Here is a 19,808-nt window from a genome sequence, read left to right as displayed (position 1 = left end):
GCTGAGTTAAAAATATGGAGTTGTTTTATTTTAAGTTACTTCTCACTAGACTTTTAGAAGAAATTCCTAAATCCTCAAGGATCCACGCACTGCAGGTTCACAGCCATTGGCTAAGGGGGATGGTTAGAGTTTCTGGCCTAGTTTGACTCTGGATGTTTGTTTTGCCTTTGCAGATGGGGGTTAGATATTTGCAAAATGTGATATAAATATCACTTGAGATCTGTTTAAAAGATTTTCCAATAAAAAGATTACAAGCAATCTTAGTGATGGTAAGAGTATAGGTTGTCCAACTTCTATGGAAGATCTCTTTGTAAAAACCTGTAAAGTTTTGTCTTGATCTCTCAACCTTTTTTTTTAGGTTCAGCATGAACACTGACAAGCCTAACTGATTTAGTCTTTGCAGCTGGAACAGTCTGAGTCCAAAAACAAACAAAACAAACAAACAAACAAACATAACTAAACTATGTGGGAATACTATCTTGAAAGACATCACACATAGAATGTTAAGATATACATGTGTCCAAGATGCTAGCAGAAAAAAATTACCACTGTCAGAATATTGTTTTCAAATGCGTCTATGCAATCTGGGACACAAAGGAAATAGGTCTAAATGTCAAGAGGTGTTTTTTATTTTTTATTTATTTTATTTTTTTTCCTCTACCATTATTCTGTAATAGAAAATATTAAAAACAAAACAAAACAAAACAACCCCCTCAATAAAAACCACCACCAACAACAACAAAAAAACTAACCCCCCTGTACTGAACAAGGCTAAGGTTGCAGTCAAAGAAGTGCTATAATCAAAAATCAGCAAGGAAAGAAAAGCTATCTGGAAGAGCTGTGTAGTAAAGGAGATATGCTTGTTAGCAGATTTTTTAGGGTATATTCATGCTTGTATTTGTTTTTAAGGTAGAATATAGAATTAAATTCTGCAACAACAGAAAGCAATTATTCTTTCTTCCCTACGTTGCAATTGTGTTGAGAGTCTGAGTCAGAGATTGTTGTAAAACTGAAATTTAATGCTACTTCCTGTTCTGAAGAATTTTGGCATGTGAGGCATGACCTCAACATTAGATAAAAGTCACTTTTTATTAAATGTTTCCAGCTTCAGGAGGGGATTTTAAATACTTCATAGGTATATTAAAACCAATACAGTTACAGAAACGGTACAGGATCTCTCTTCTTTCTCAGTATACTCAGGGGTTACACCTGTACATTGTCTCAAGCATAAGTATATACTATAAACTGCATTTCTTAAATGTATGTCAAAAAGTTAGTATCAAACTGCTTCCCATTGACTCACAAAACATCTAAATTTAATCTAGGTGAAAAAGGATGTCTGCTTCCTTGACAAAGACATTCTTTGTTTGCATGAGGCAATACGTCTAGCCTCTTAGTATTTAGGTGAGTCTGGGGAGGCAAAATGATATTCTGCATCAATAACCCTCCACATTATATATCTATCAGGAGTGCTTCACTGTACCTGAGGTGTTTGTTCTTGCTGCAAGTATTCTGTAGCTTTCTTGTCCTTCACTCTATTCTCCAGGTTCTTCAGATGACCCTCTGATCATCTTTGCACAGATTTAGCTATTATGGTTGACATTTCCACAGTTATGGTTCTGTAATAGGACTTTCATGGAGGTGTGTATGGGGATGGTGTTTGAAATCACGTTATCCTCTGATAATAGGCTCAAGTTTGGTGGATGTGTCTTGTTTACATTGTTGTAGGCATGCTGTAAATGAAAGGGTTGTATTCCTGCATGGTGTTGTTAAAGATGCATGTTGTACTACTTAGCAGTGCAAAGTGGAATCATGACTGTGACCCATCACTTGCACTTGGGGAACATGGTAGTAGATGGAGGCAGTTCAAAGAGCAGTATGCTCAAGTGCATAGTAGAAGGGTTGCTAGAGGACAGAGGAAGTCAGAGGAAGTCCAGAATGATTCTGAAATTCCTCGTATTGCTCTTACTGGCACAAAATCTAATTTGATTCCCCTTGGGGGACTCCAGAGGTTAAAGAGTGGATGAAATAAAAGATCTCAGTCACCAAGTTACTTTGTGAGAAGACAAAATATGCAAATTTTCAGATATCCTGGATATCCAGATATTCAGATATCCTATTTTCTGGATTTGTACAAGAGCTACTATGATATATCTTTTATTATTGGCTCTATTTGTAGGTGAAGACCGGTGACAAGTGGTGTCTGTCCTGGGGACTGGTGCTGTGTAATATCTTTACCAATGACATAGACAGTGGGATCAAGGGCACCCTCAGCAAGTTTGCCGATGACAGCAAGCTGAGTAGAGTGCAGTTTATACAACAGAAGGAAAGGATGCCATTCAAAGGGACATGGGCGAACTTGAAAAGTGGGCCCATGTGAACATAGAGAAGTTCAACAAGTCCAAGTGCAAGGTGCTGCACCTGGGTTGGGGCAATCCCAGACATGAGCACAGACTGGGAGAAGAACTCATTGAGAGCAGTCCAGCAGAGAAGGACTGGGTTGTTCTAGTGGACAAAAAAACTTGACATGAGCCAGCAGTGTGTGCTTGCAGTCCAGAAGGCCAACTTCATCCTGGGCTACATGAACAGAGGAGTAGACAGCAGGTTGAGGGAGGTGATCGCCCCCCTCTGCTCTGCCCTTGTGAGGCCCCACCTGGAGTCCTGCATCCAGGTCTGGGGTCCCCAGCACAAGAAGGATGTAGGGCTGTTAGAATAGGTCCAGAGGAGGGCCACGAAGATGATCAGAAGGCTGGAGCACCTCTTCTATGAAGACAGGCTGAGAGAGCTGGGGATGTTCAGCCTAAAGAAGAGAGAACTCCAGGGAGACTTTGTTAGAGCTTTTCAACACTTAAAGGGGGCTTATAAAAAAGATGGAGAGCAATTTTTGCTTGGTCAGGTAATGGTAGGACAACGGGGAATGGTTTTAAACCAAAAGAAGGGAGGGGTCTAATTCCTTTATAGGGTCTAATGATTAAGTACTAGTACTACCACAGAAAATCACAATATCTAAGCTTTCATATCCATAAAACACTACAAGAATAAAAGAAAGGAAGAAATTGTTTTTAATGCACAAAAATTCAGTGTAAAATAATACTTGTTGGTTCTTCCTGCAATGCTTTTGATGTTATCCACATGCATGGAAATATACTGTCTTGGATCCATTACGTGATTAGCAAAATTCCCAGTAAACTGAGCTATGCCAAAATTTCACTCATCCTAAACAGTCAAAAAAGAAAATGTACAGGAAGTGGGAGAAACACGATTAAAACACTCATATATTTTCCTTTAAGCTTTGTAATCAGGATTTACTCATGAGCGGTTGAATTGGAATATTGATGCAAGTAGCATTTTTGCTTTAGCTCATTTAATGGGTATTGAAGCTCATCAACTAAAATTCCAACACCAACACAGGGAATTTGTTGTTACAGAAGGAGCCTATTCAAATAGACAGTCTACAAAGTGATGATTTACAGTAAGTAGTAACAGATAGTGTAATGTTACATGTTCAGAAATGCACAAAGTTATTAAAATGACAGAAGGAAAACATTCAAGGCAATGATGTGCAGTCCATGGAACAGAGGTAAAACTGGAACACTCTTTCACTGGACATATTTGTTGCTTTATAAAACAAGAGATAAATTGATTATATATTCCAGTGATGACAACACCTTCAATTAACAGTCAGATGATCTAAAATTCTTTACATCTTTAATTTATTACTTACACATTCCTCAATGCCTTGTTATTTACTTCGTTATAAATAGTTAGAAAAGCAACACTAATGAAGAGTCAAGTAGATTTATTATGTGTAGAAAGATTTCTTTTTGTTGGATGAAAAATGATTCACAAGGAAAACAGTGATGAATTGGTTGGATATGAGCTTCATGGTATTAGTTTTATTGCCCCTAAACAAGCTGAAGAACCTTTGTGGAACACAGAGGAGTGAGTTTCTTTCTTCTGCTTCTGTATACAAGCCTGCTATATCATCTGGGATTTAGATGCCATTTCTACTGCCTTTATTTGGCATAGCATTGGTTTCTAGTAATTTGCACAAACATGAAGTAATTCTATTTGGAAAGTTTAATTTTACTTGATTTTAATATTTTATTTTATTTTTTAAACAAGTGACCAAAAAGCACTTTTTCTTTCTTTGGAGGCTGGTGCAATTATCTTGTATAATTTCCACGCAGTGTAGCTTTCTTACTAAACCTCAAAGTATTTTTGGACAGACTTTTGAAGGGAAAAAGGTAGTGTTTCTTTGAAATTTACATTGTTTGTTCTAGAACTACACATAAGGTGCCATCCAATGCATTTACTCAAGAAAACACGCTACTTTACACATTCAAGTCCACATAATTCACCTGTACGCTATCCTGAGAATACCATTCCAGCTGAAGAAGAATTTGAAGACTCTGAGCCAGACTTTGGGAAGAATGCAAGGCATATAACGGATAATAGTTTCAGTGACTCACCATATACATTCATGTAACTAGTACATTGAGGAGAAACCCAGAAAGTTACATATATGCACAATTTTAAAAAGGCAGTTCTATCATATTCATATTTCATATTGGCATGAAAATAAATAATTTTTCTGTGCTTATTCATTCCTAAGACTGTGGTTTTAAATATTTTTTGTACATCAGCCCTTCTCCATTCAAAATCATCAAAAAAAAAATCTTGAAAAAACAACACAAACTTATCAAAATTCTGCTTTTGTTGCAAAGCACCACAAAGTTTGAGATCTTGTGATGCTGGATGAGATGCAGTCACATGGATAAGCTCTATCCAAAAGCTTGCATTCTAACTAGAAAAAGCTATGAGTGGTGAGGATGACAAGAAAAAGATGAAAGAGAGTAACATATGTAAAGGATGCTGTCATAGGTGACTGAGTGGTTCTAAATCATTTCATGGACTGTGGGGAAGTTTTGCAGCTGCCTGTATTTTGATTGATAGTAGTAAGTATTGCAGCAAAGCATACTGAAGAAACAATCCTGGAACAAACTGAAGAAATAAGAACTAATAGGTAGATAACGATTATACTTGATATGCAAAGGAATATTTTATTATGCTAAAATTTCCATGAAAAATTGCTGCACTAAATAAGCTATTGGTTGAAAAATAATGATGGGTAGCAATGAATGCTCAGATTAAGCACCCTCAAGCTGTATCACTTAAGAGATTTGCATGCAGATCTTCTAGATCTTCCAGTTTCCAGATCTTCCATGTGATCTGGCATATAGTTACTGTCTGTGGTAAGATAGTTGGGGAGCATCAACCAACTTAGAAAAAGTCTTCCCAGTTAAGAAAATTATAGACAAATCCTACTCCAGCATCTTCTACTTTTTCAAGCTGAGGATTTCACAGTGTGAGCAATAACAGATGTTCTTGATCTATAGATTTGGCAGTCAACATCAAGAGACTACAGATCACTTCCATACCAGTCCATCTGTTGAGATAAGAATTTGTGCTTCCAGTGGTGCAATGCCTCTGCTACAAACAACTTCAGGAAATTTCAAACTTTATTTTGAGCCAAACACAAATCAGAGAGTGGGTCAGACCTCACTTAAAGCTTTGTGTAACGAAAAGAATAAAAAGGTCTTGCACTTCACATTCTTGTGAAGTTTTAAGATCACATACCTGCCACCAAGTAACCTACCAAATGAATAGGACTGACAACGAGGCAGCAGAAGTTGCCTTAACAATGCTGGCAATTGCTAGGGAAGGTGTCAGGGTTCTCACTTACAGGATGAACACAGGTTCTCTGTCTTGTCTGTGGAGAACTTTCTGGAATAGATCCAACCAGAAAAGAAGGTGAATGACAGAATGAAAATATTCTTCCAGACTGATCCAAAACCAGAGAGGACTGCCATTTGGAGCTTCCTTAGAGACAGGAATTGTTATAAATAGAACAGGCCAAATTGCAATAAGGACAATCCTATTTTCACTTTTGATCTTAGACTTGTAGTCTTCAATTCTTGTTCTAGTATACATTTATGGTGAAATACTGTCCCAAGTACTCAAAAATAGCACGTAGGATGTCATGGGTAAATTATTTATGACTTTTCCTTTGATCTTTTCCAAGAAGAAGTTAGATTATCATTCCTTAGATTATCTGTGCTTGACACAATTTCATGAAAGCATTTGACAGATACTTCCAAACATAATTTTTTACATTTATCCCACATTCTAATATCTCCGTATATATTATATCAGTAAAACTCCCATTGACTTCAGTGGGACCAATGAAATTCTGTGTTTTGAGGAAATCTCAGCTTCAGAAGCATATTCATTCAGATTAAAATCTTAAACTCCCAATGACTCATTAAATGCAAAATTAAGCCTTCTCAGAATCTTTTGAGTTTTTTTTAGACTCTTAGCATGTGCACATATGCTTACGGGGGTGAGCCAAATGCTCTTAACTTTTACATATTTAGAACAATCTTATTCTTGAGCTCTGGAAAATTTTGACATTTACTTTTCCATTCATTTAAGAAAAAAAAGTATAAAAAGGGAAAAGTAAATAGAAACAGAAAATGATTATTATATTTGTTGTACTATGTGAAATGCATGTATGTGCCTAGATTTTTGTGTTACAAGAGTTCTAAAAAGCCACTGTGGAAATCTCTGTCAGTGACTTTGTATGTTCTGGCCTCTTGCAGTCACACAAACAGCACTGCCAGTTAGCAGAAATGTTGTGCCTGCTATTCACCAAATACTATTTTGCTGTCAACTATAGGTCAGTTTGGTTAATACTTTATTTTCTGAAGAAGCCTGGAAAAACTTTCTGTTAGGAATGCAGAAATATGGGAAAGCTTTACTATTTTTAAATTCAACTATCTTGGAGTTGCATGGACATTTATGCAGTGTAGTGGTATCTTAGTGTAGTGGTTTGGGGCACCTGCCAACTCTGCCAGTGATTCACAGGTGAAACTTTTTCTTTTTGTTTGTTCATCCCTCAAAAGACAGGTCAGTCAAGATAAATTAATTTAATTCTGTTCATCCACCAACGTACTCCTTGGAAATGACTGTTTCCTCCTGCCTCAGACAGATTTTAAAAATTTCTATAGTTTTTGATTCTTTTGCTAAGTTTTGTAGGCATATTCCCAGATCTGTGTGCCTGCTTACCCACGGACTGCTTACTTTCTCAGTCATACAACTGACAAATAAAGTCTAAGCTGAATCATCATTTCCCAAGTGCCATAAACAGCTAAAAGAATACCTGACCCTTGTTTTTTTGGTCTTTTCTTTTCAAAATAATGTGTAGATATTTGATGGAAAAGAAGCTGCCCTCTAACTGGTTCACTGCTTCCTTCTAGTGTGGGGAAATCTGTTTCCAGTGCTACCGAGCTGTTGAGAAATCGTCCCAGGCATTTCAGACCAGGAATCCCACCGAGTGCCTTGGCTCCTGAATGACAATCCCCGTCAAACACATGGGCTGAATGTGGAGACATGAAGAGAGGTGAGTGAACCCAGGAGCTGCCGAACACCAAGTCCGATGCTGTTGAACAAAATGTGGCTTGCCAGTGTATTAGAGCAGCTTGTAGATGAATGGCTCACAGCTGGTGGCCTAAAACTGCATCTGACTTAAAGGTTCTCCATTGGGTTCCTTTGGTCTTTGTACCTGTGGATGTCTTGATTCCTCTCAGTGAGTATGATCCTGCTTTTTCTTCCAAAGACAGTTTTGTCATTTCACCCCTTTTTACTCTTTTCTCTCATTTTCTCTCTCCACTTCTTCCGTATGAAACCCTTGTTTATATTCTTTTCCTGTCATTTTCTCCTTTACCCTGTTTTTTTCACTTTGGAAAACATATGCTTAAGATTCTCAGTTCTTTGTTCCTGTCTTGCTCTATGTCATAGTTCCCCTTTATTAACCAAAAATACCGAGTATTCTCTGTTTATTTTCTGTATCTCTTTTCTCACACATTGTTCCTGTCTTTCTCACACATTGCCCGAGCTACCTATCTCTTCTCTCTAGATCTGCATTCCTACAGAACCAGTTAAATGCTAAGATCCAGAATAGAGAGCTTTTAAAGATTTAGCATTCTGCTATGCAAAGCCAGATCACAAATGCTGGTGTAAGATGTCAGCAAAAGTGACGGGATGCTATAAATTGTCTAGTCACCCTAGGCAAGTCATATCTCGCCTTTGTTTCATTTGTAAAATGGCTCTAATGATACTTAATGCCTTTTTTGATTTATGGATGGAAAACTCTATGAACAATCTGCTTTATTATTATTAGTTTTGCAGCCTAATTCAGCTCTTTAGCTCCTTCCTTCCTTGCATAACTCAAGTTAAATTCTTGAGTATCTTGAGATCATACATACAAGTACATACAAGATTAAAAACGAAGAGCAATTTGTTATTATGAGGCCTATCTTTCACAATAAAAATCTAAAGGATTAAAGGGAAACCTACATTTCTGAGACCTTGCTTTTAAGGCCTACATTTAATATTCAGAGGTCAGCTGTGAAACCTGCTAGTTGGTCAGACAAGTTTGTATTCTGAGAATGTTTTTGGTAAGTAGTTAGGAAAAAATGAAACACATGCAGGATGTACAGGGTGTTTGGAATAATAATGCCAACGGAATTCTTTCTGGTATACTGGTAGGTTGTTTCTCTTTTTAACCCAATGAGATACAGAGCTGTACCTGAGAGGAATGACCTAGATACAGACTCCAACTGACAAACATTTTTTAAGAGGAAGGAGATTCTGTTCCATGTCAGTGATTGGCATTGAACTGCACTGAAGAACCAAGGGTATAATTCATATGGGAAAGAGTTGATGCACTAAGCAGTGGTTTCAATGTACTGAGGGCTGGGTAGTGTATTTTTAACTTTTTTTTTTTTTTTTTTAAACACCAAAACCACTAAAAGCAAGCCATGCTTAATGGGGTCCTTTTTTTTTTCTTTTTTTTTTTTTGTTTGTTTGTTTTTGTTTTTGTTTTGTTTTGTTTGTTTGTTTTTTGCTTTTTTTTTTTTTATTTTTGCTTTCCCAAACAGCACCATTTGTATTCTTGATTCCTGGCTGGTTAATTGGGAGCACAGACTGAACAAAAAAAACATTTCTGAACAATGGGGGTGTAATTTAGGTGCCTACCTCAAGACCATAATTCACAAACAAATGGGCTAAACCATTTAGGCTTCAGAGAGCTTTTTACCCTCAAAATAACCTGAAGTTCTGCTACTGCACATGCATGTCATCTGCTGACTTACATGTGTATCCCAGACAGAACTTTCAAACTGTAAGCATTGCTAAGTCAAGTCCTGTGAGCTGCCTAATCTGTGATGTGACCCCCATGAATAATTCCAGGCTGTCACAACAGCACTGACAGGTCAAAACTCATGTTCCAGGGATAAAATCTAGATGCCTCCTGGTGTTAGAGCATGAGCACAAAGGGAGCAAGAGGTGCAGATTCTGGCCTCTGCTGCCCAGGTTACACTAAGTTAATGAGTTAGACTCCTTCTTGGTCTGCTGGTTTAATGAATCTTGCATTCTTGAATGCACACCTTCAAAGAAGCATTGTAAAGTGGCTTCTGTCTGGGTTATTCTACAGGAGCTGTGGTTTTAAGTCCCCTTTAACTGAAAATTAATTGGACTTGTGTTTCACTATACTGTAGGAAGGGAGTCACCAGCTGTGGCAGGTACCTCATGCTCCTGAACCCTGATAATAGGGTTAGCATAACAAACACCATTTTGTAAGGCAAGCATTCTCTGTGACCAAGCTGACCACAAATCAGTTCTCTTTCTCCTCCTCATCAGGCCTCGAAGATCCTGTGCACTAGGTAGAATTCTTCTCCCCTCCCTATCTGCCTCAAGGGCCCTGAGTGCCAGGCCTTCCCTCCTTACCAGTCTCGAAGGTCCCAGGCACCCAGCTAGCCAAGTTGTTATGATGACCCCATCACAGAACAAGGAATTTTAACAGCACACAAAGGACTGTCTATAAAATCAAACAGCAGTAAATCCTAAGCAGGACTTGGACAAGAACTGCTTCTGGACAGCAAAATCTGGGGGTCAGGGGCACTCCACCATTATCTGCTTCCTCCGAGGACTGTGTGAGTGACTCGTGATCTTTTCTATGTTTTGAGTCTAGATTATGATTGTTATATTGATAATTCAGTCCAAGTATTAAGATTTGACCCAATCCGCACAGGGTCCAGGTGATTAGAAACCACAAGCTAAGCTGTGCTATGAAATTCTGTGCAACTCTGCTTATAAAATTGTGCTACACTGATTCTGATTATAAAAATCCTATGCTACTCTGATCATACAATTCTATGCTATGCTGATCATAAACTTCCATTAAAAAATAAATTAAAGCTTTAACCGTAACTACAACTTAGTGCCAGCATCATTCTGCCAGGATGCCCATAAGAACTTGTCTATCCCCCTAGCATCACATGACACCATTACTTTTGAAAGTCTCCTTGAAATGGACATTTAGAGCATCTCAACTCAGATGATTACTTTCAGCTCTCAGCCTGAGTCTCACAGAAGCACATCTTAAGGCTGGGAACATGTACCTTTGACCAGGATGGACAGTTTTTCACAGAACTCCGTCTGTTTGGATTTTTGCCTGAATTCTCATTTGATTTTAATTTTAGGTATCTTTCCCAACTCACTAAGTGGCATGCTTAGGTATCTAATTTGTTTTTTTCAGGATACATTCTTCTTGGATTTGATATCCTGAAAGACAGAGTGAAGATACTGCCCATCATCATGCCTAAATATCTCTTTTCTATTCGGTTCTTTAATCTGAACAACTGAGAATATATCTTTAAAACAATTTGCTACAAACCCCTGAAAATCTACATCCCACATAGTTCATTAGATGCTGAGTGATTAACACATCACACATTTATCCAAAATGGCCTGTCTAATTAGCAGCTGTAAAAGATGACAAATGGAAAGAGCTGTCTGATCTCCTCCACCCATCTAAACATGATAGTTTTTGCCTGTGGTCTCCTGCCTTGTTAGTTCTGTTCAAAATGTTTTTTTATTTTTATTTTTATTTTTATTTTCAGTGATCAGTGAAGTCAGCAGGAATGAAAGCAGCACAGCATCTTGAAAGACTGGGCTGCTTCTTTAGATGCTTAAATGTGGCATGCACCCACCTTTGACCCAAATTCTAGAATGAAATCCCTGTTAGCCACTCCTCTTAACCCCCCCACATATACTGTTAGAAAAAACACAGGGCATGTCAGTGGGATGAAGTGGGAAACTGTGGGATGAAATTAGCAGACCTATGTATATATATTTTGAAGAGGCTTCCAGATAACACTTGGCTGAACATGAATTGTTAGGGCACCCTGCTATTTGTTGTGCAAATATACATATTAATTACCATTAGCAGATCTAAATACATATACTGCCCAGTGTAAAATACAGTTTGTTCTTTAAATGACAATAACTAGAAAGGATTATGTGTGCCCTACTTTTTTTATACGTCCCCCCCCCCCCCCCAACTTTGATTAACTCAGAACATCCTTGTTCAGGCCAAAATGTTTTATTTTCTGCAGAAAACATTACTTCAGCTCTTCTAAGTTTGTCGGTCTTGTTTCTCAGATTGCATTTCATAATATTTCATCCACAGTATCTTTAGAAATTAACTAATTAGCAAAAATGGTTTGTATGCTGGAAATTTTAAGCCCTGTGATTTTTCAGATTAGAGATAGAAGAGGTAAATTTAATCCTCTCTGTGCATGATAAAAATTTTAAAAATAATTTCTGTTGGTTTTATTTTTTCATATTTCAGACACTGAGGTGGTGTTCATTTCAGTTAACCTCAGCCGTTTAAAAGACAGATGTTCTATTAATTGTTTTTTTTTTTTTTAAATAGAAATTTGCATTAAAAGGTCTGTAAAATGTACTGTCTAAGAAAGGTGAATGATGAATCCTGCCAACCTGGCATACAGAATTTGTTGCCTCTGGACCTTTTCCATTTTCTCCCTTTTGTTTTATCTTGGTAAAATCTATGAACAGTGTACTGCTGTGAGATACTGCATGTGTTTTATATGTAGGTAGTGTCTGGATAACAATTACAGGAAGGTGCCTAGCCAACTCAACGGGCAAGTGCTAAATTGAACTGGATATGCAAAAGTGGGAATGCAAATATTTTGGTTCAAAGTTTAATTTATCAAAGTATAATATTTGGCACCAGAAGATTTTTTAAATCATTCCTGTTACTCCGCAGTCATGAATCAAGTCCAGCAGTGGGTATATGCATGACTGCATTCCAGCTACAAACTGCTCAAATTCTGTTGGATGTTGCAAAAATATAGGTATTACGATGATCTGATATCTAGCTCCACATCTTGAGTAGACATCACTACTCCATTTAAAACTAATTCCTCAGGAGTGACATCTCATGCATAGGGATTATGAGTCATTAAATAATCATTTGGTAACACTGTGCACCCCTTGCCTCTGGAAGTGCTATTCAGCATGGTGCATACTCAGTTAATCAACCTTAAAATAATACTTTCCACTCTCCTAAATTACACTTCTCCTCCTAAGTTTGTAGAAAAGGCTTGTTTAACTAGAACATGATTTTAAAGGTAGAAATGAGCCTAAGCAGTAGAACTGGGATTCAGATCTGAACTTTGTCAAAGGGCTGGGGGAATGGATCTAGTGCCAAATGCTACTTTATGGATGATTTGAACTGCTCTGCTGGTACAAGCGGATAGGAAAATCATCAGATGCATTTCCCTGATGACTCCTTCTTCAGAAGGGAACCAGTGAAGCATGGAAATAGTTGGTTATTTGGGAAGTTTCAGCTACCTCTTTTGTTTTAGTGGTCTTTTGAGGCTCTGGACAGCAGTGTGCATCCTGATGCAGTTGGGGTATCCCTGATTTAAGACCAATTCTGGACAGGGCTATGCTTTTCCCTGTCCAGGGACAAGCAAGAAGGAGCGTGTCTAGTTTCCAAGCACAGCCTGCTTGTAACAGATACATAATAAATAACTTAAACACGAGATTTAAAAACTATTTTTGTAGGAATAACACGATAGTGGAGGTGAAAGGTATCTGGAACAGCAGTGTGAGCAGCTCTGAGGGCAGTGTCAGTTTGTGCACTTCTTGAAATAGCTCATGCACTGTTAATGATACATGTATTATGGCTGATAACTTTGAATAGCCCCCACTCTGCAGCTGAAAACTCCTGCAAGTCTGTGTCCTAGCCCATGACTATTTAAATCGTGTGCTATAAATTCAACGTGATATTTTGGGCTGAGTAAGAATTCCTTCAGATTTGGGGTTTTGGCCTTGACTCGGCACTATTAAAAAAGAAAATACATGGTAACAGTATTGATACCATACAAACATTTTGTACTAAAATAGTGTCATACATGTTTCAAGGAATTTTGATTTAAAAAATCATCTCTGTTAAAAAAAAAGTTCTTATTTATACATATATAAATACATATACATTATATATATATAAAATAAATATGCATTTGAAACTCTATTTATTGGCTGGTTTTTAATTGTATCGATCATCCTGCATAGCACTGATTTCAGCAGAGCTTTGCTGCTTTATCCTACCCAAAGGCCTGGCCCATAGGCTGAAGGAGTGTAACTTACATAGGTGTCACTTACATAGGATGCACGCAAAGACTGCTGTTGCCATAACAATGAACTTTGCTATTGTTCCTCATGACTGAACTTAGACTGAAAAAATATTTTGAACACTTTTTTTTGTATTGAAATTTTGGCTGATGTCAAAGCCATCTGCACACTGCTCCAGCGGTGCTTGATAAAATGAACATTAGGGAAACAAGAGATTATAAATTGACATAATGGCAAATGTGACTCTAAAAATGCTGAAACTATTCAAACTATTTTTAACCTATTCAGTTATTTTGGGCCATTATGAATTATTCATGCAACAAGGTATCATAAAATTAAATTTAACAGAAAGTAACTATCTTGCACAGGCAACCTATTGTTCCTTTGCTTTTGCAGTGTGATTCTTTTTGTCTTAATTTATCAGTTTAAAAATAATTATCTAGTTGTCTATGCTTACGCTATAGTCAAGGAATGAGATAGGTGGGATGAATGTTCCTCTGAAGACATTTATCTTTTTTCAATTGGCAATAGAGAAACCTGGAGGACCCAGCTAGTTTGGGCTAACTTCTGGTAATTATGTTGGGGAAGATAAACCCCACTGTAATTTACAGTTCATATGCCATCTGCTCATTGGCATTTTGCTCTTCCGGAGGAACAACAGGAAGAATCTCACTGATTTTTTATTTTCCTTTTCAGTGTAGAGGTTTTTAATTCTTCCTGTAGCACTTGCAATTTATTGCCAGAGAGGAACAGTGAGACCAGCTGCGACCTCCTCTGCATGAATGTCATAGGACTTTGCTAGGTGAATTTGATGAAGAACTAGACCACGCCTTTAGAAAAATTACTCAAACTTGAGGTAAAGGTGTTAAAAGTATATGACTGTCATATTTTACCTGAAAGGCTTGAGTCTCAGCTTCTAGCTGTAGCACCTTATCAAAACTTTGTTAGATTGGATGCCACTCCATTATCGGCTTGTTTACCCTTATGCACTAAGCTCAGCTCTTAGCCCTTTTTTCATAAGCTTAATCACTTCAGGTCTTTGTTTCATTCATTGCAGGATGTGTTTTCCAATACTTTAACATTTTTCATGGTTCTGATGTGATTCCTTGTCAAAATGTGGATACTTGCACTGGACTGTATTGTAGTGCCAGTTCTAGAGTCGATAGTTTCCCCACTGTGTTATCTATCCCTCTTGGGTAGAACAGTTTTTGTAGCTCATATTCAGCAGATTATCCACTATTTTCAGAGTTATTTTTTTTTCCAAAATGTTGTTTCCATTCCTATAAGACTGACATCTGGATTCGTGTCCTGTTTCTATATTATGGCATTTTTAAATGGACAAGTTTGGCCTGAACCCTCTTTTACCAACCTCTTGTCTATGATCTACCATCTGCTTTATTTGCAGTTCCTCTAACATCTGTACACCCACAAGCTTGATCAGTATCACTTTCATACTGATTCAACAGTAAAAATGTTACATAGTATGAGGATAAAAGACAAATTCTAGGAAAGGCAAACTAGGACATAACGACTCTGTAGGTTCATTGCTTAGGATCCCAAACTTGTCTTTCAGGTCTGTCTTTTCACACAGAATTTATGTTTCTATAATTTCAAATGTGCAATTTAACAAATGGAAGTGGCAGTTTGAATAACATGAAGGTCCCACATTAAAGTTGTATCAGTTTCTCTTTGCATCCAGTTAGTTGCTTATGGTACATGACTCCTGAGTTGGTCCTTTGTCATGGACCATTTAGGTATATTCACCTGTAATGGCTGGATATGAGGGGTGAATAGTGGGCTATTGGCTAGATTACAGGCATGAAGCTTTGTACTCCTTCTCCTTGCCTTTGCTTGGGTGGCTGTACATGCAGTGTAAGTTGCTGTGTGTATCCTGCTGCAAACAGAGCATTTTTTCACAGGTGATACTGGGTAAGTTCTTTTTCAGTATTGCATCAAAGTGAAATGACCCCAAGCATCTTTTGGGCTTTGCTGCAGTGTACTTGCTGCTTACAACAGTCTGGTGGTGAAGTGAGCTCTTGTATGGCTTTTATAACCTCTAAAATAACCACACAGGCAAACTATGTATAAAGATCTACCTATGTTGCAAATGCTGTGTTCACATTTAAAAGGTCTCAAATCTCACAGTTTTTGGTTTTTGGGTGCTGTTTTGGCTTTATTAACTAATGCATACGTTCCTCTAGGGTCAAAATCAAACCTGTTTTACTGAATGAATGATGGGGAAGAAACTTTCAACTTATATAAAAATTGATATCAATTCACTCTGAACTCCTTCCTTATTAGTAACATGATGAAGGATTAAAAGGCTACTGCTGTATGTTTCCCTTGTAAGTTTTTGCTGTAACAAAGATAGATGGTCATGCTATTGTGCTGAAAAATGTCTGACTGTTACATGAAATTGTTAAAGGGAACACTCTGAGTAAGTTTGTTTTATTGAGAAATGATCCATCTCTAAAAAATAATAGAAATCCCTCATTATCCAGAAAAAGGAGGAACTTTGCAGCTTGCAGTGTCTTACATCTAAGCTCTCTGTTTTAAGTTCCACACAGGTGACTGGTGACATTTATTTAGCTCTGTTTTAACACGTTTCCTTTCAGCAATGCTATCTGCCCATCAGGAATCAAAGCAAATCCAGATGGCTCAAGAACAGATGGCTTATGGTTTAAGAAGCATGGGTCAGATTCAGTTATACAGCCTACCAAGTTCACAGGAGTTCTCTTCTTACTTCTAGAGATTTTGAATTGCTGAATAATGATTTTTCTTTGCTTTGCTTTTGTCAGGCTGTGAAAGTTAGCATGCATGAAAGAGTGAAATCAGAAGGTGCTGTAGGAGGAAAAGTTCAACATGCTCTGCTCAAGGGAAAGAATGAATTTCTGATATGGTAAAAAAAAAAAAAAAAAAAAAAAAGTGGTTGCAAAGCCAGAGATCTGAGAGTTATTTCAAAATTCTGCTTTGCTTTGAAATTTGAACCAGGCTCCTGGAATAAGTCTGATAAGCAGTGCTGGAGACAGCCATGATGTTGCCAGGGAAGAAGAGAAAGGGGGAATCCAGCAACATCACAGCCACTTCCCTGTTACACGACCAGTAATACGTCTCACAGGTAGAGGAGACAAATTCATGCCTGATTATGCCTGACTTGTTTGCAGCCATTTAACTGTGATACAGAACACTAGCAGCTACTGTAGGTCACAGCAGTTATATATTACAGTAATGACTCAAGGTAGACTCTGCTTCAGAGGTGTAAAGGGCATTTTACACAGACCACAGCAGTCAAGCTCATTCTCTTACCCCAAATTTGTATCATGTCTTGAAGTCAGTGTTCATCACCACTCTTCACTGCCTACCTCTGCTCTAAAGAGGTAAAACATGGAAAAGAGCACAATGATATGAAGTATACACGTTTCAGGTGTTTCCACATCCAAGAGGTAATTAAAGAACAGGACTGTACTAGTACAGTCATAAGACTACTGCACATTACAGTATGTATGTAATACCAGTAGAGATAATGTGCCTTGTTTTTGAAGTACATGTAATGAGAGAATCCACACAGTGTTTTTCATCAGTAAACCCCAACTGTAGTACATACAAAGTCAGAAACGCTATCCCTACAATACAGATGGACAAAGAGGCACAGGGAAGTAAAGCAATATATTCTTTCAAGATTGTGCAGTAGAACAGTATTTGGAAAAGAAGCTGTCACTCTTAAGTCTTACTTCAGTGCTCTGTTTATAGGCCATAAAAGGGAATGAGTGCAGTGTTTTTACTTCTCAACAGCTGTTGTAGAAATGGGGAGTTTCAGGAGGGAGTTCAATGAGTGAGAAGACTAAAAGGTAATTCTACAGAACTAAACTTTTTATATATTTGGCTTCTCTCCTATTGAGGACTCGGTTGTTCCCTTTTGTTCTGGGTTCTTCATCTAAAGTTTGGAGTAAAAAGAGCACTTTGCTGAATGCAGCCCAGGATACTGTTAGCCTACTTTGCAGCAAGGGCATACTGTTGGCTCATGTTCAACTTGGCTTCCACAAGGACTCTCAGGGACTTTTCTGACAGGCTTCTTTTCCAGCTGGGCAGTCCCCAGCATGTGCTGGTGCATGGGGTTGTTCCTCCACAGTTGCAGGACTTTGCACTTCCTGTTGTTGAACTGCATGAGGTTCCTGCCAGCTCACCTTCTCCAGCCTGTTCAGGTCCCTCTGGATGGCAGCACAACCCTTTGGTATATCCGTCACTCCTTCCAGTTTCGTGGTATCTGCAGTCTTACTGAGGGTACTCTCTGCCTCGTCATTCAGATAATTAATGAAGACGTTCAACAGGACTTGACTCAGTATTGACCCCTGGGCTTCTCTGCTTGTTACTCTGCTTGGCCTCCAACTAGACTTTGCACCATTACATCATATTTTAGCTATATCTGGATTGCTTCTCATACTTACCTGTAGATGTTAAACTAATAAGGAACAAAGAAACCAAAGGGAAGAGGAAAGGGAAGAGGAAAGAGAAAAGGAAATGGAAGAGGAAAGAGAAGAGGAAAGGTAAAAGAAGCTCCCATATAGAAGCTGAATATGATAACACTATTGTCTTACATTTGTTATCTACTGAAAATTACTTAATATCTCCATTTGGTCCCCATCTTCTCTCTTGGTTTCCAGTCCTTTAGTGGAAGAAGAGACTTAGCTGGAGGAATACTACCTCCAGGAAAACACTCAGGAATCATCACAAGCAGTTAACAAGCAGCACAAGCAAGTTATCAAGAGCTTTAAGGTACTATATTTTTTGAGTGAGGGCCACACTATCTCACCCTGGTACTAAAGACATAATAAGGATTATTTAATAATCAGAGTCTCATCTGAGCTTGAGGACCAAGCCTCTGATGTTAGTTCTTATACACAACATGGTCTTGTTACTAACAGCACATAACAGCAAACAGGAGGATTGTACAGAATTAGTCCCTTATGTGACTGAACTTTAAAAAACATCTTATCTGCCAGGAAATGCCAGTAATACTGTTTCAGTTTCAGAAATCTTGCTCTTACTGTACATATAATCAATGCATTTGTGAATATCTGCTATAGTCCCTAGTGCATCCTTTTCTCCCAGACACATAACCAGAACAAATGTTCATCTGCTGCAGAGAGGCTTGATGCTGACATGACATGGATTTACAGGAGCATATCTGGTAGAGCAGCACGAGAAACATGTGTTCCACATAGCTCTAGCTAATATTCTCAGTCTCTTGGTTTTTATAAGATTTCTAAGATTTCTAAATGTCATCCCAACTATAAATTAGACCATTCAGAGAGTTACACATCCCTTAACTTCTCCCTTCCTCTCTGTCAGATATTTTCGGCAAGCAGAATTAAATGCTGCCGGGTAAGAATTATAGAGTATTATATCCACTTTGCATAATTTACTATAAAAGATGAAAATTAAAGGAAAATGAGAAGTACAAAAACTGCATCATAAAAAACCCTCCAATCCTGTATGGCAAACTGATTTTAAAATATTTCTGTTGTCTTCACAGAGCTTTCTTTTCTTTTCTTTTCTTTTCTTTTCTTTTCTTTTCTTTTTTCTTTTTTATATATATACATATATATATATTTTAATTTCGATTAAATAGTTCTCCTCACCAAGACCTTTTTTTCCTAGACTGTTGGTATTTCTTTAAAAACAAGTGAAATAACTATAGTCACAGATAATATAGTTAGAAGGACTCATATGATAAGATACTATGACCTTTTGGATGCACAAGCTGTAGAGTTTTCCTCATAAAATGAATCAAAACATTCCTTGTGTAGTAAGTCTATATTGAAAAATGGTATGTAGTGCAGGGTTACACAAATGAGCTCTAAACAAATTTGCTTGGGTTTCAGCTGCTTTGTATCAATGTTAACTGAGCCCCATCAAGGCTAATGAGCTCTGCTGAGAAGCAGATGGCATTAACTTAGGTAAAGCACCTGGCTACTGTGGTATTTTCTTAGTCCTAATTTCATAATTTGGATACTGTACCGATTTTAAGCAGTTAAAGATCTGTTACATATATTTTGAATATTGTTTGAATATTTAGGCTTTGGAATTAAATCATTCAGAATCAAGTTTACCTGTACTCTGTGTATTTATACATATGGTGTATAATGAACAGAATATGTCATTTTAACAGCTATTTACCTCAGTGAAAGTAATTGTACTTGATGGCGAGGGAAGTATAGACCCTGAATTTACCTATCAGAATA

This window comes from Cygnus olor, chromosome 1 (genome assembly GCF_009769625.2).
Source record: "Cygnus olor isolate bCygOlo1 chromosome 1, bCygOlo1.pri.v2, whole genome shotgun sequence".
In the NCBI taxonomy this organism is placed as follows: domain Eukaryota; kingdom Metazoa; phylum Chordata; class Aves; order Anseriformes; family Anatidae; genus Cygnus; species Cygnus olor.
The sequence above is the reverse complement of the archived record's forward strand: the minus strand, read 5'-3'. Positions refer to the sequence as shown.